General features: G+C 28.9%; 1 protein-coding gene across 2 annotated transcripts in view; it reads right to left on the bottom strand.

Annotated features, from left to right (window-relative positions):
• The window catches only part of LOC107447991 (CD151 antigen), a 175,429-nt gene that overhangs the window by 110,734 nt on the left and 52,328 nt on the right, over positions 1–12,367 (bottom strand). For both annotated transcript variants that reach the window (XM_071187513.2, XM_043051760.2), the window contains exon 2: positions 9,189–9,271. The gene's annotated coding sequence lies outside the window, so the exon portion shown is untranslated. The remainder of the gene's footprint in view (positions 1–9,188; positions 9,272–12,367) is intronic.

Raw genomic sequence — 12,367 nt, 5'->3', positions numbered from 1 at the left:
CTGAACGGAAAGAAAGCTAGATTCATTTCAAGATCACAAAGGAACAAAAAATAAGTGAAAAAAAAAGAAATTTTTTGTTTTATTTCAAATACTCTGGAAATAAAAAAGCATTTCCGCAATTTTGTTTTCCGGATAATCGGCTCTCTATTGTACAATACGCAAAATAAAAAACGGGCATCCTGAATAACTTTTAATCTAATTCTCTTCACTTTATAGGGCTCAATCTTAATGGTTCGAGAAGGCGACTTCAAATAAATTGGTGCAGGCAATATTTTAAGTTACGAAATCAAACAAAAAACACACTTTCTCTGAATAAACATACCTTTTTTTCTGACAGATTCGGATTTTTGACCCCCAAAATAAAGGGGATTGCCGCAATCTGGGAAATATGATCTGCATAGTTTGGCCCCCTTGAGCAATCCGAAGTTTGAACACTCTAATGTTAATTTTATTTTTTGCGTATTTCGCCATAGCTCTGATCTTTTTAAGCGAGTTGAAAAAGCTCTGAACACAATCATAAAATTCGTTTATCCAAAGAAAAATCCCGTTCAAAAACTAAATTTCAGTAAATATTTACTATTTTTCATTATTTTATTTAGCAATTGTCGAAAACATTTTGAGTCGTAAGATATACAATTTTCTACGTCATTTCAAAGTATCTAATTTTACATGGCAAAATTCAAAATTTGAGCGAAATTGGTTGAATAGTTCCTGAGAAATCGAACTTTCAAAGAGTCTTATATTTAAAATTTGATTTCTCAGGAACTATTCAACTGATTTTGCTCAAATTTTGTATTTCTCCATGTAAAAATTAGATACTTTAAAATTATGTAAAAATTTATGTACCTAAAAATTCAAAAGTTTCACGACTGTTATTTAATAAAATAAAGAAATAGTAAATATTTACTAAAATTTACTTTTTGCATGAATTTATCTTTACGTAAGGGAATTTTATAAATGCGTTCAAGATTTTTCAACTTGCTTTAAAAGTTCTCGAGATATGGCGAAATACGCAAAAAATAAAACTAGCATTAGGGGGTTTAAATTTTGCATCGCTCTCCTGATCAAACTATGGAGACCATATTTCCCAGATGCCGGCTATATTTTGAGGATGAGAAATCCGAATCAGTCGAAAAAAGCTTTGTTCAGAGAAAGTAAGTTTATTCAGAGAAAGTATGTTTTTGCATCTGATTTCGTAACTTAAAATATCGTCTGCTAATTAATTAGAATATTTTAGGGCATCCTCTCGAGCCATTAAAAAGGAGTCCTAGAACGGGAAAATCAGATCATTAGATTAAAAGTTATTCAGGATGTTCCTTTCCTTTCTCTCTTTTTTTGTAGGTTTGTCATGGGTAAGAAAGAACCAAGAAGGTTCTCAAGAAAATTTTGAAAATTTCGTGGGAACACTTATTTAAAATATATATATATATACAACATATATACCGAAAGACATGGCACAAATAATGAAATAAACGTATATAAAAGAGTTGAAAAATTATTCCTTTTAATTCCATGCAATATTCATATTTTTATTCAATTTAATAGAATTTCCGCGTAAAATCTTGTACAATGTTAAGTTATTGTCTTTTATATTTCGTCCTCTATCGCTTAATACATTTCTATGCCTCGAAAATGATCTTACGGCACTCACGCTATTTGCAGATACTTTCAAATATCGAATAAACACTTTGGCGAGTTTCTAATAAAGTTCTTAGATTTCCAGAACTAGATCAATTTCCCTCTCTATAAGCGAGTAATTCATTGGCCGGATTAGTTCGCTTTTACACATCGGGACAATCAAAATTTTGCTAATGATTTAAGTGCGTTATAAGCCTGGAGTTTCGGAAAAGCACTTTTTGTCGTTAAAATGTACGTATGATAAATAAAATAAATACTTAACAATTTTCACGCAAATCATAACAATTCAAAAAACGCCCGAATTATAAAAAAAAAAAAAAAAAAATTTAATTCATGGAATTCATCACAAAAATTTGCGCCGAGACAAACTTGTCATTATAAAATGACATTAACAACATTAAGTTTATATCAACACTTCGATTTTGAGTATAAATCAGAAGTACTATTTAAAAAGAAGCATAAGGTTTTGTTAGCATAAAAGTGTTAGGTATTATCAACATAGAAGTATTATTATCAAAATTATTAAGTATTATCGGCAAGTGTAGTATCTTCTACATTCGACTTTTAAATGATATGGCTCTTTCTTACACACAGCAATTGTGACTTTTGCGTCAATTTTTTAAATTTTTTTATTCGCAGCGATATTAATCCCCTTCTTCTCTTTTTGGTGGCGTTTATTCACCTTATCCGGATTCTTGGTGATTATTGTCAACATTTATGGGACATTTAATTGATATTTTACGGTTTTTCCGAGCAGATAAGAGTAAATAATACATGCCCGATTAGAATTTTAAATTGTTTCGGACAAGTCGGCAATACAATTTTTGTGTTATGCTTCGTAGTATCCTAACATTCATTGTGAATGCCATTTATGTAAATTTTTAATTTTCTAGAATAGTTTCTTTTTATGGTTATGGAACTTTCGAATTAAAACTGATGAATTCTGGAAAACATTCCTAAATCCGAAAATATTTTATGGTTTATTAAAGTCTGACCCACTTTAAAACAGTTGGTCTAAATAGTTTTGTTTTTACTTTGCGCTAACCTAATACTACATCATTTTCAAAAACGAGAGACTTTTTTTATATATATAAAAATTGGTAATTAAAATAGTTCAACTTCGGACTTTTATCTATCAGAGAATTAAAAAACTATATTTGAAAAGTCAACACGAAGGTTCAAGATTATTGAAGAAAAAGACAAATATCGCGATTTTAATGATTATTGATTAAGTTATATATCTTTAAAGTTTATTCCCGAGTATATCAAACCCTACGCTTGATGGGGGTTTCATTAAAAAATTGAGAGCAATCTTTGGATAAAAAATTACTTTAAGTTGAAATTTTAAACTTAACTAAATAACTTGATTACCAGGCATAGCTATTTGATTTTCCTAATGTCTCCAGATAAAAGACATTCAAGAGATAGATGTTGCTTCCATAAAAATCTATTTTTACTCGTTTTACTGCACATCGTTTATTCGTCAGCAGCTATTAATTAACCGTTAAACTAAGTTTCGAATCACCCGATTTATACGGACAAATTGAGATTCTCCAAATTAGGCGAAAGGATTATTTAAGGAAATTCATTTTAAATACTATTTTTTTCTAATTTTGAAAATATTTAATGATGTAAGCGGATTTTATTTTTGATAGTATTGCTATATTTTTCTTAACTCGTAATCAATGAAAAAAATACAAAGGATTTTGCTATCTTGGGAGTTAAATTTAACTATTTCGCTTAAATTTTTGTCCAGAGAATGTCCAACTATTATACCTAAACTATTTGGATTATATTTCCCATATTACGGCTAGCCCCATGCCAGTATCTCTAGAATAAAAGAAACTCAAACCCACAAGGCAAAAAAGGTATGTTTATTCAGAGAAAGTACGTTTTTGTTTCTGACTTAGTACTTAAATATATCGTCTGCTTAAGTAGTATATTTTTGGTTAGATCCTCGATCTCTTATGATTGTATCTTAGATAGTAATAATTCGGTCATTAAATCTAAAGGTGTTTTGCTATATTATACTCCATAGTTTGATAAAAAAAAACAAAGAACGTTGATAAGAAAGTTTAATACTAGTATTAAATTTAAATATAGAATTTAAATCCGTTAAATTATCGTTGAAAATTTAATCATGGCATTAAATTTTAGTTTAGCACGTGAAATTAAACAAGAAAAGATCAAATAGTTATATTAATAGCTTTGAATACAATATATCACCGAAAATTTTTATAAACGTTTGAAACATTTTATAAATATTCTTAGTAAATATTACAAGTTAAAAGTATATTCGAAAAAAATAGTGTCTGATCACAGTTATGAAAAATTATATTAACTGCTTGTGTTATTTACTTATTTTTTTTTAAACTTATAAATATACCCTTTCGCATTGATAGTTGAAGCTATAACATAACAATCCTTTTAGTGAATATTTGATATGCCAAACTTTAGCATATTAAAATGAGCAACCGCAAAGAAATTAATTCAAATCAGAGAAAACCTATGTGGATTAAAATATCAAATTTAAACGGAAATAAAATATTCTTAAAAAAAATAGGAATGTGAGGATGACTAATATTACTTCCGCAATCAATAAATCGTACATCATATTACAAAGTAGCCCTTCAGGCGATATCGAATAGCAAGGTAATAAATACAGGTGTAAAATATTTAAATAAACTATCGAACAGGAAGCATATGTGACATAAGGAAGATGGAAATAAAGCATTTAAGCAAATGAAAAAATAGCGGACCTTGATCAAGTATTTCCAAGGCCGTCACTACCACAATTCACCTTCTAACATTTCGTCTTCCAGACGAAGCTTATAAAAAATGTAATGAAATGAACGATTAGACCTTCTAAATGCTGGACATAGTTTTCATTGGAAACTCCCAATGAACAATACAGAATAGTTCATTTCAAAGTTTGCGTGTTGGTGTTACACTTCAACATTGTAATATACAAAATATATGAAGGATAAACTAAGAAACTCTTTTTTTAAAAAAGCTATCTTCCTTTACAACTTATTAATTGCTGAATTTTATATTATTCTTATGTAAAATCAAATTTTATATTTAAGCAATTCAAATTTATTTTCTTCGTAATATTTAATCCTTTAAGAGCAAATTTGTAGATGACTGTGCGTTATTGATAGGCTTTCCTCTTAGTTTTTAAAAATGACTTAGTTAAATTTTAATATAGATATATATAAATATAAAAACACAAAAAGTAAAGAGAATTTAAATAAAAGAATAGAAATAGTGTATGACATCCATAGTATATGATAGAAATAGTATACGAATAATATATTTCTTATATGCAGCTACAAGTCGGAAATTTTTTCCTTCCTTCAGAAGAAAAATTTAAGAATTAGAATTTTTTTTCTTATTTTTATTAAAATTATTATTATTTTTTTATCGTTTTCATTGTAATTTTATGAGTTTTATGTACTTAAAGCCTACATGCAGTTAGTAAAACCTAATAAATTATATATTTTCTTTCATTAATTATTGCGCACAGATATATATTCCTTCCTTCCTCAATGGCACGACAGCCCCGGGTGGGCCTTGGCCTTCTCAATCAACTTCCTCCAGGCCTGCCTCCGCCTGGCAGTTGTCTTCCAGTTTGAGACTTTTAAGACTGAAAAGTCTCTTTCCACGCAGTCGGCCCATCTCAGCTTTGATCGACCTCTGGGCCTTGATCCGATTGGCTGAGCCGAAAAAATTATGTTAGTCGAACGCTCTCTGTTCATTCGAATGATGTGACCAGCCCATTTAATTCTTTGGATTTTTACATACTTAACAACATCAGGCTCTCGAAAGGCCCGATAGAGTTCTGAGTTTGAACGTCTGTACCAAGTACCATCAACTACAGATATATATAGCAATTTTAAAATTCACGAATTTTAAAAGTCTATTTAAATAATACTTAAATTAACTTATCACTTTATTATCCTAAGCTATAAGAAGATTTGAAGTGCTTTGAACCATTACATCCTTCAAATTTTCTGCAGCCTGAATATGGTGCTTGTTAAATCGTACTCCTTAAACTTAGACGATTCTATAATTGAATTTTCATGGAAACCTGCTTTAATTTAATACCTTAATAAAGTTGCACGAAATTTACATTGCATTTTGGTCCAAGGTATAGATATTATGGTTCAAATTTGAGTCAACTTTTCCGAGAGTGTAGGAATGAGATGCAAGTTTATAAATTCAAATTGTGAGAGGATCATCTGGCGTATTATTTGATTGATTTTTTAAAGACAAACATAAAAATAAAGGTTAGTTGTCCGGCGATGCCTTTAAATGAACTTGTGACAAAAATATTTAAGCCCCTCATAAATTTTCAAGAAAAACATTTTCATCAAATTTACGAAAAATTAAATGTATTTATATTTTTATGGAAGTCTCAATAATCTGAAATAATCATATAAGTAGTAAAAATCCTATTTCTGAAATAGATCTTGCATGCAAAGTATTATGAATGACTTAGATTTTACAGGCCTATTCCTTGAAAAATGTCAGAGATAAGTTGGGTTCGAATGTCGTATCAAACAGAATTTGTGCTAAGCATTTTAGATGTACAAAATCATTCTAAAGCAATTAATCACTGAAATTTCTTCTCAATTCATAGTATTAAAAGAATAGGTCTGGTAGTCCTTATATTTTCATAAGCATTAATTTGTGAAAATTTTGAGTTTAAGACTTTAACAGAATGAATCATAGGGTAATATACAAAATGTTTAGAGAATTCCATAAAATACAATTTAATTAAGGCTTAGGTTTTAAACTTTTAGTAATCATAAAGTCCTTGGGAAAGGGAAACTGATTTTAAAAAAGATTTTAAAAAAATGACACCACTGATTTTAAAAAAATACTTATATTGTTTATTAACAAACTTATTCTATGATATAGTTGAAAATAATTTTCTAATCGAAATTTCAAAATTAAGCATTAAAGTAGAAGGATCCAGAGAGAATTTTTAAATCATGGAATACATTTTTGTCCCATTTTACACGCATTTTTACTTTACTATTTAATTGGTTTTGGAATGTTTGGGGACAAAATTTCATGGCTGAAACATTGTGTGGACAAATAATCGCCTGGACGAAAGATCAAGGCTAAATTTCACAATACGAGTGTAAACAACTTTTAAGCTTTAAAGAATGAGACAAACGTAACAAGAATAAAAAATAATTCAAGCTTAATTTAAAATTATTTTTATATTTACGTGCCGACCGCATATTAAAGGTCAGAAGTTAAATACTCTTTAAAATCCTATTTTGAATAATAAAACTAACAGAATATTACAAAATATCATTTACAAGACAAGATATCATCAGTAAGTTTTTAAATCTGACAAAACTCGAAATGCGTGTTTACAAAAATGGACATAGTATTTGATTCCATTTTGCAATCTTATTTTATTAGTACTAGTCTTTTTTTCTAGTCTTTAATCCATATAAAATCGAAGCGTGATATCGTCCATTTGCATTAGTACTAGCCCTTTAATCCAAATAAAATCGTAACGTGATATCGTCCATTTGCATTAGTACTAGTATTTTAATCCAAATAAAATAGTAACGTGATATCGTCCATTTGCATTAGTACTAGTCTTTTAATCCAAATAAAATCGTAACGTGATATCTTCCATTTGCATTAGTACTAGTATTTCAATCCAAATAAAATCGTAGCGTGATATCGTCCATTTGCATGCATCACTTGGTACATTTTATCAAATTAGTCTTTTATTAAAAAGATTTTAAAAGTCAACAGTTGTTTCTACAAGATTGCCACGGGGGCTAAAAATTTATAATGGTGGTCAGAATTTTAAAACTCAATTAATCGTTTCAAGTTCTAAATACGAAGGCATCGCCTGAATGTATAGCTACTTCTGTAATATACCCTCAGCCACCCCGACCCCGAAGATCCATGACTCTAACCCGTAATGATTATGCTTACAAGTAAAAGGCACGACTTTACTATATCCTGCCACTTTAATGCATTTAAAGGCACTTCTAAGACGACACAGTTGTCTAATGACATGGTATCCGGCTTAATGAGACACAAATCATCAAAAAGACTTTTTTTCGCATTTTTTTATTAATGATTTTTTTCTATTTACTAACAGATTTAATTTTCTTCACTGATTTTTTTTTTAATTTTTAAATATTGCTCAAGATATAAATTAGTTTTTTTCTGCTTTCTACTTTTTTAATAAAGATTTTTCTGATTACAAATATCATTAATTATTTTATTTATTGTATTATTTAGTTATGAAATATTACTTGACACGTAAATTACAGGAATAAATTTTTCAATTAAAGGATATTGGTCAAAACTCCAATATTAATAAACAGTGATTATAATAAATGAAATGTGTATAACATAATTATTCAAGTGATTCCTCAAAAATGTACTAATCTGATACAATCTGTGGCGTTTATTTTTATGGACAGGAAAAAATCTAAAACCCTATACAAAATCTGCATAGTTAATTGAACAAAATTGAGAAATGAATTCTCGTAAAGACTATATTAAAATAAAAACAGTTCATCGTCAATTTCTTTCACCAATTTTCAATAAAAGGATATACAATTGGTGCGCTTTTATATTTTCAAACGATAGAGAAATATTTTTTAATGTTACAAAGTATGTTTTTCAGCACATAAATTTCAAATATGTTGTTCATGATTACAATCGTGCAAATCACCAAATCATTTTTGCATTCATTTTTTTTCTCGTTAATTTTCTATCCAGATTATGGTTTACTAAACAAGATATGATAAAACTAAAACCTTTCAACTTTTTTCCTTTTTGTAAGCGCTATTTATAAAGATTATTATTTTAGCCATTTTTATTTCATGGAAAGATTAAATTACTGTAATTTAAATATCAAGAAATATCTAATAAAAAAATACAATAAATAAAATTTCCCTTAAACTATTTGTTAACTAAAAAGAAAACAGTTTATTATGAAAAAAGAATATTAGAAATAAAACATAATAGGCGTCTCGTTGCTACGCAGGTTCAATGCCACTAAGCTACTACGCCGCAAAAATTTAACTACATAGTATGCAAAGTATTCTTGAATTTTCAAATACATTTTTCTTGAAATTGGCTGACTTCTGCGCTCTGTTTTTTAAGTGGTGAATTCCCTGAAAGTATAATACTGATATGCCAAGTCTCATTACAAATTGAGGTTTCCAAGATGAAACCCTGTCCTTGCTAGTGTTTAAACATGTAAGAAAGTTTAGTTGTTAAAATTGTGTTGAAAACTGAAAAGGGGCATTTTTTCCGTGTCCGTTTTCGTAAACACGCATTTTAAGTAGCGTTCATTTTCTTAAACACGCATTTTATGCTGTATCCATTTTCTTAAACACGCATTTTATGCTGTATCCATTTTCTCAAACATGCATTTTATGCTGTATCCATTTTTGTAAACATGCATTTCGAGCTGTCCAGATTTAAAAACTCTCCGACAATATGTTTTCGGAATGAATTGTAGATAAAAAAGAGTAGATTTTCACTTAATTTCTTACCTATGAGATCGAGATTAAAGAGCCTCTACAAACATGTCTTCAGATTTCTCAAGAATAAATTATCTTGTTAGAGAATGTAATTTCTGAAAAGAATAAGGAAAGAATTATATTTTCACTTCTAAATTTAACAGCATAAAACTAAAATTTCACAATAATATGCAAAAACTAAACTTATTATGAGAAAGAATTAAACTTATTAACTGTTATAACCATTGAAATATTTTTATAAAGAAAACTACACATTTTTACAGTTTGAAATTTAAGACGATTAAGAAAAAAAAAGGTTTCTTATGGAAGCGTTTATTATTGTATAATAATATTCTCATTGTATTATTAAAAACATTTTTCCCGTTTATTAGTTTAGAAAACAATTTGTTCATAAATAATTTATGCTTCTTTATTTATTTAATTTCTTCGAATAACTAAATTATTATAAATGCAAAAGAGGATTTCAGTATTTAGAATTCTTAAGACATAATTCAATGCTATAATGCAATCAACGTTGACCAGTTGAGATTCAACATAGACAACACAGGCTAACTTATAAAAGTGCGAAATAAATTTCAAACATCAATTCGTCTACTCTAATCGAAAAATTTAGTTTATTACTTTAATAAATAAATTGATGAAAAAAAACAGCGAATTAATGTTTTTTTACACCAAGTTGAATGTAGTGCAACTTGGCACAAGAAACAAAATGCTTGAAATGTAAGTCGTATTACATAACTGGATTAAACGACACCATGAGCTTTAAAATATTTCAACGCCAAAACTAATTTAAATTCTTTTAGAATTCTTGAATCACATTAACCATTAAATGCAAAACCATATAAACAGAAAATAATGTGTTACACTTTAACATATCACCGGAATTTAGAAACGAACCTATTTTAATTTTTAAGCATTTTATCACCTAACAAATGTACTGTTACAATTCAGAATAAAGTCAAAGGTTTTCACGGATAAGTTTGACCCCTATTGAAGAGCTTAAAGGTTGAACCAGGTAATTCAGGGGTATTTATTAATCAGAAAAAGGTTAATACTTGACATAAAATGGTCAATATGGGTATGTTTAGAGTAACAATTGTTTTTGCACTCACTTTAGTTTTGAGATAACTAATCCACATGAGTTTTGAGTATCCTTGCATGATTTTCATCTCAAATTAAGTGGTGATAAACCAAATAAGCAAAGAATTATTAGCCCAATTTTCTAATAAATCTATAATAAAGTAGTTCAGATACCTCTTTTTTACTTCTTCCCTGAATATAACCACTCTTAAAATGTCACTTACCTGGTTCATCAACTCAGCTCTTAAATTCTGATAATCTTTGATATGGATAATTACACTACATGGGGAACTCTATAGTTGAACGTTTCAGAGTAAAAAAAAAAAAATCAGTTCAAGATTACATTTTTTGCATCCAATTGAAACTATGCACGGAACAAGAGTTTTGAATAATCGCTCTAAAAGATATCGTGATAGCCGAACGGAAGATTCTTTCTTGATTCATAGTCCTAAGTGTCAATTAAGTCCTTATTATAGCACCATAAAGAATTCTCAGACCAGTCTTTCAACGCTTTTCGGAAGTAGCAAACATGCTTAAAGAGGAATACACGAAAAATAAGATCAAAGTTACAATTATTCCCCCCTCCTCGACTGACAGTAGAAAAGTGGTAATTTTCTTATAGTTGCTAATTTCGTATTCAATCCACAAATTTTGAAGTTTAGTTCCAGCATCAACTTTTGTACAAATATTTGAAGAAAAAAAAATTTTTTTTTATGATTTATCTGCATGCTTTCATTTTTATGAAGCTTTGTTTCAACAAAGTAGTTACGATTATAGACCACGTCTGAGAGTAGAAAAAACAACTATAAATTAGAGTTGTTTAAATCAGTATTCAGTCCACTGATTCTGAGACTTAGTTTCAGTTTGTAATAAAATATTTCAATATATATATATATATATATATACGCAGTCGAAAAAAAACAGACTCTCAAAAAATCGGTTTTACAGTGAGCCATAACTATAGTACCTTAAACCATTAAATCGTAATTTGACGCAATGATAATAAGGTATAAAATTTAATCAAGTTCACATTCAAATTGAAACATTATACCGTTTAATTAAGATCAAGGTTTAATTTGCTCGATTATATGGTTCAACTTGGCAACCATAGTAATGTTGTAAAAATTTAAACGACACTACGTTGTAATAGATATTTTACAAATACGTTTTATATTTAACAAAGACCTGCGTGCCACAGTGAGTTATTCTCGATTCATTTGCTTTTATTTTGAAAATTTTTTATGGCGGCACATGGGTACAGAACCAATTTTGTCGATACTCACATAAAGGCCCATTTTTTTTTCTTTTAAACCTGAAACACCTTTTTTCTGATTCTTCACCATCAACACCACCAAGCGGTGCTGGCGAGCAATGCCAAAAGACGACTAACGGGGATAAAGGCACAGAGGACACAGAAAACAAATTTTAACCAATTTAAAGTTTTTACAGAGCAGTGGTAAACGAAATTTTTAGATTTGAAATTTTTTTTAAGAAAATTTTGATCTGGTGAGCACTTTCAGACTCAATTCCTTAGTATTTTTCTGATTGAGTCAAACGTCGGTAAAAATTGAGACTTACTTCAAGTTATTTATTTTGCTAGTTGTTTACCACTACTATACCACGTTGCAAGTTGAGAAAAGACCATTGCTATATATGATTTAAGTAATGATCAGCGATTGCATATAGTTTCGTTTTATTTCGCTATCAAATTATGTAACTATGCTTTCAAAACAATTTAAAAGCTTTTAAAATTTAAACCCGACACACAGAAATTTAATTGGTGCTATCTTTTACGATAAATATCACAGAATCATTAAAAAAAATTATAGTTTCGAAGTCTTACTGGACTCCTGGACTTCGGGATATTCGATAAATGAGAACATTCGTTCTTGAAAATGAAGCTACATGACGTTGCAAGAGGACTTGGATTTCATCGGACCACTAAAAATGGCTCATCTTATGCTGACATGCCCCTAACAAACCAAATGCGAAGTAAGGAATACTTTTGCTTCACTGTAGGAGAAAATTGCCTACAAGAAACAATATTTATCTTTCTTTCATCAGATTTTTTTTAAATGCAAATAGAAAGACATATTTGCTATGATGTTTTG

Source organism: Parasteatoda tepidariorum, chromosome 11 (genome assembly GCF_982258835.1).
Source record: "Parasteatoda tepidariorum strain Cologne lab strain chromosome 11, Ptep-v5.0, whole genome shotgun sequence".
In the NCBI taxonomy this organism is placed as follows: domain Eukaryota; kingdom Metazoa; phylum Arthropoda; class Arachnida; order Araneae; family Theridiidae; genus Parasteatoda; species Parasteatoda tepidariorum.
The sequence above is the reverse complement of the archived record's forward strand: the minus strand, read 5'-3'. Positions and strand labels throughout refer to the sequence as shown.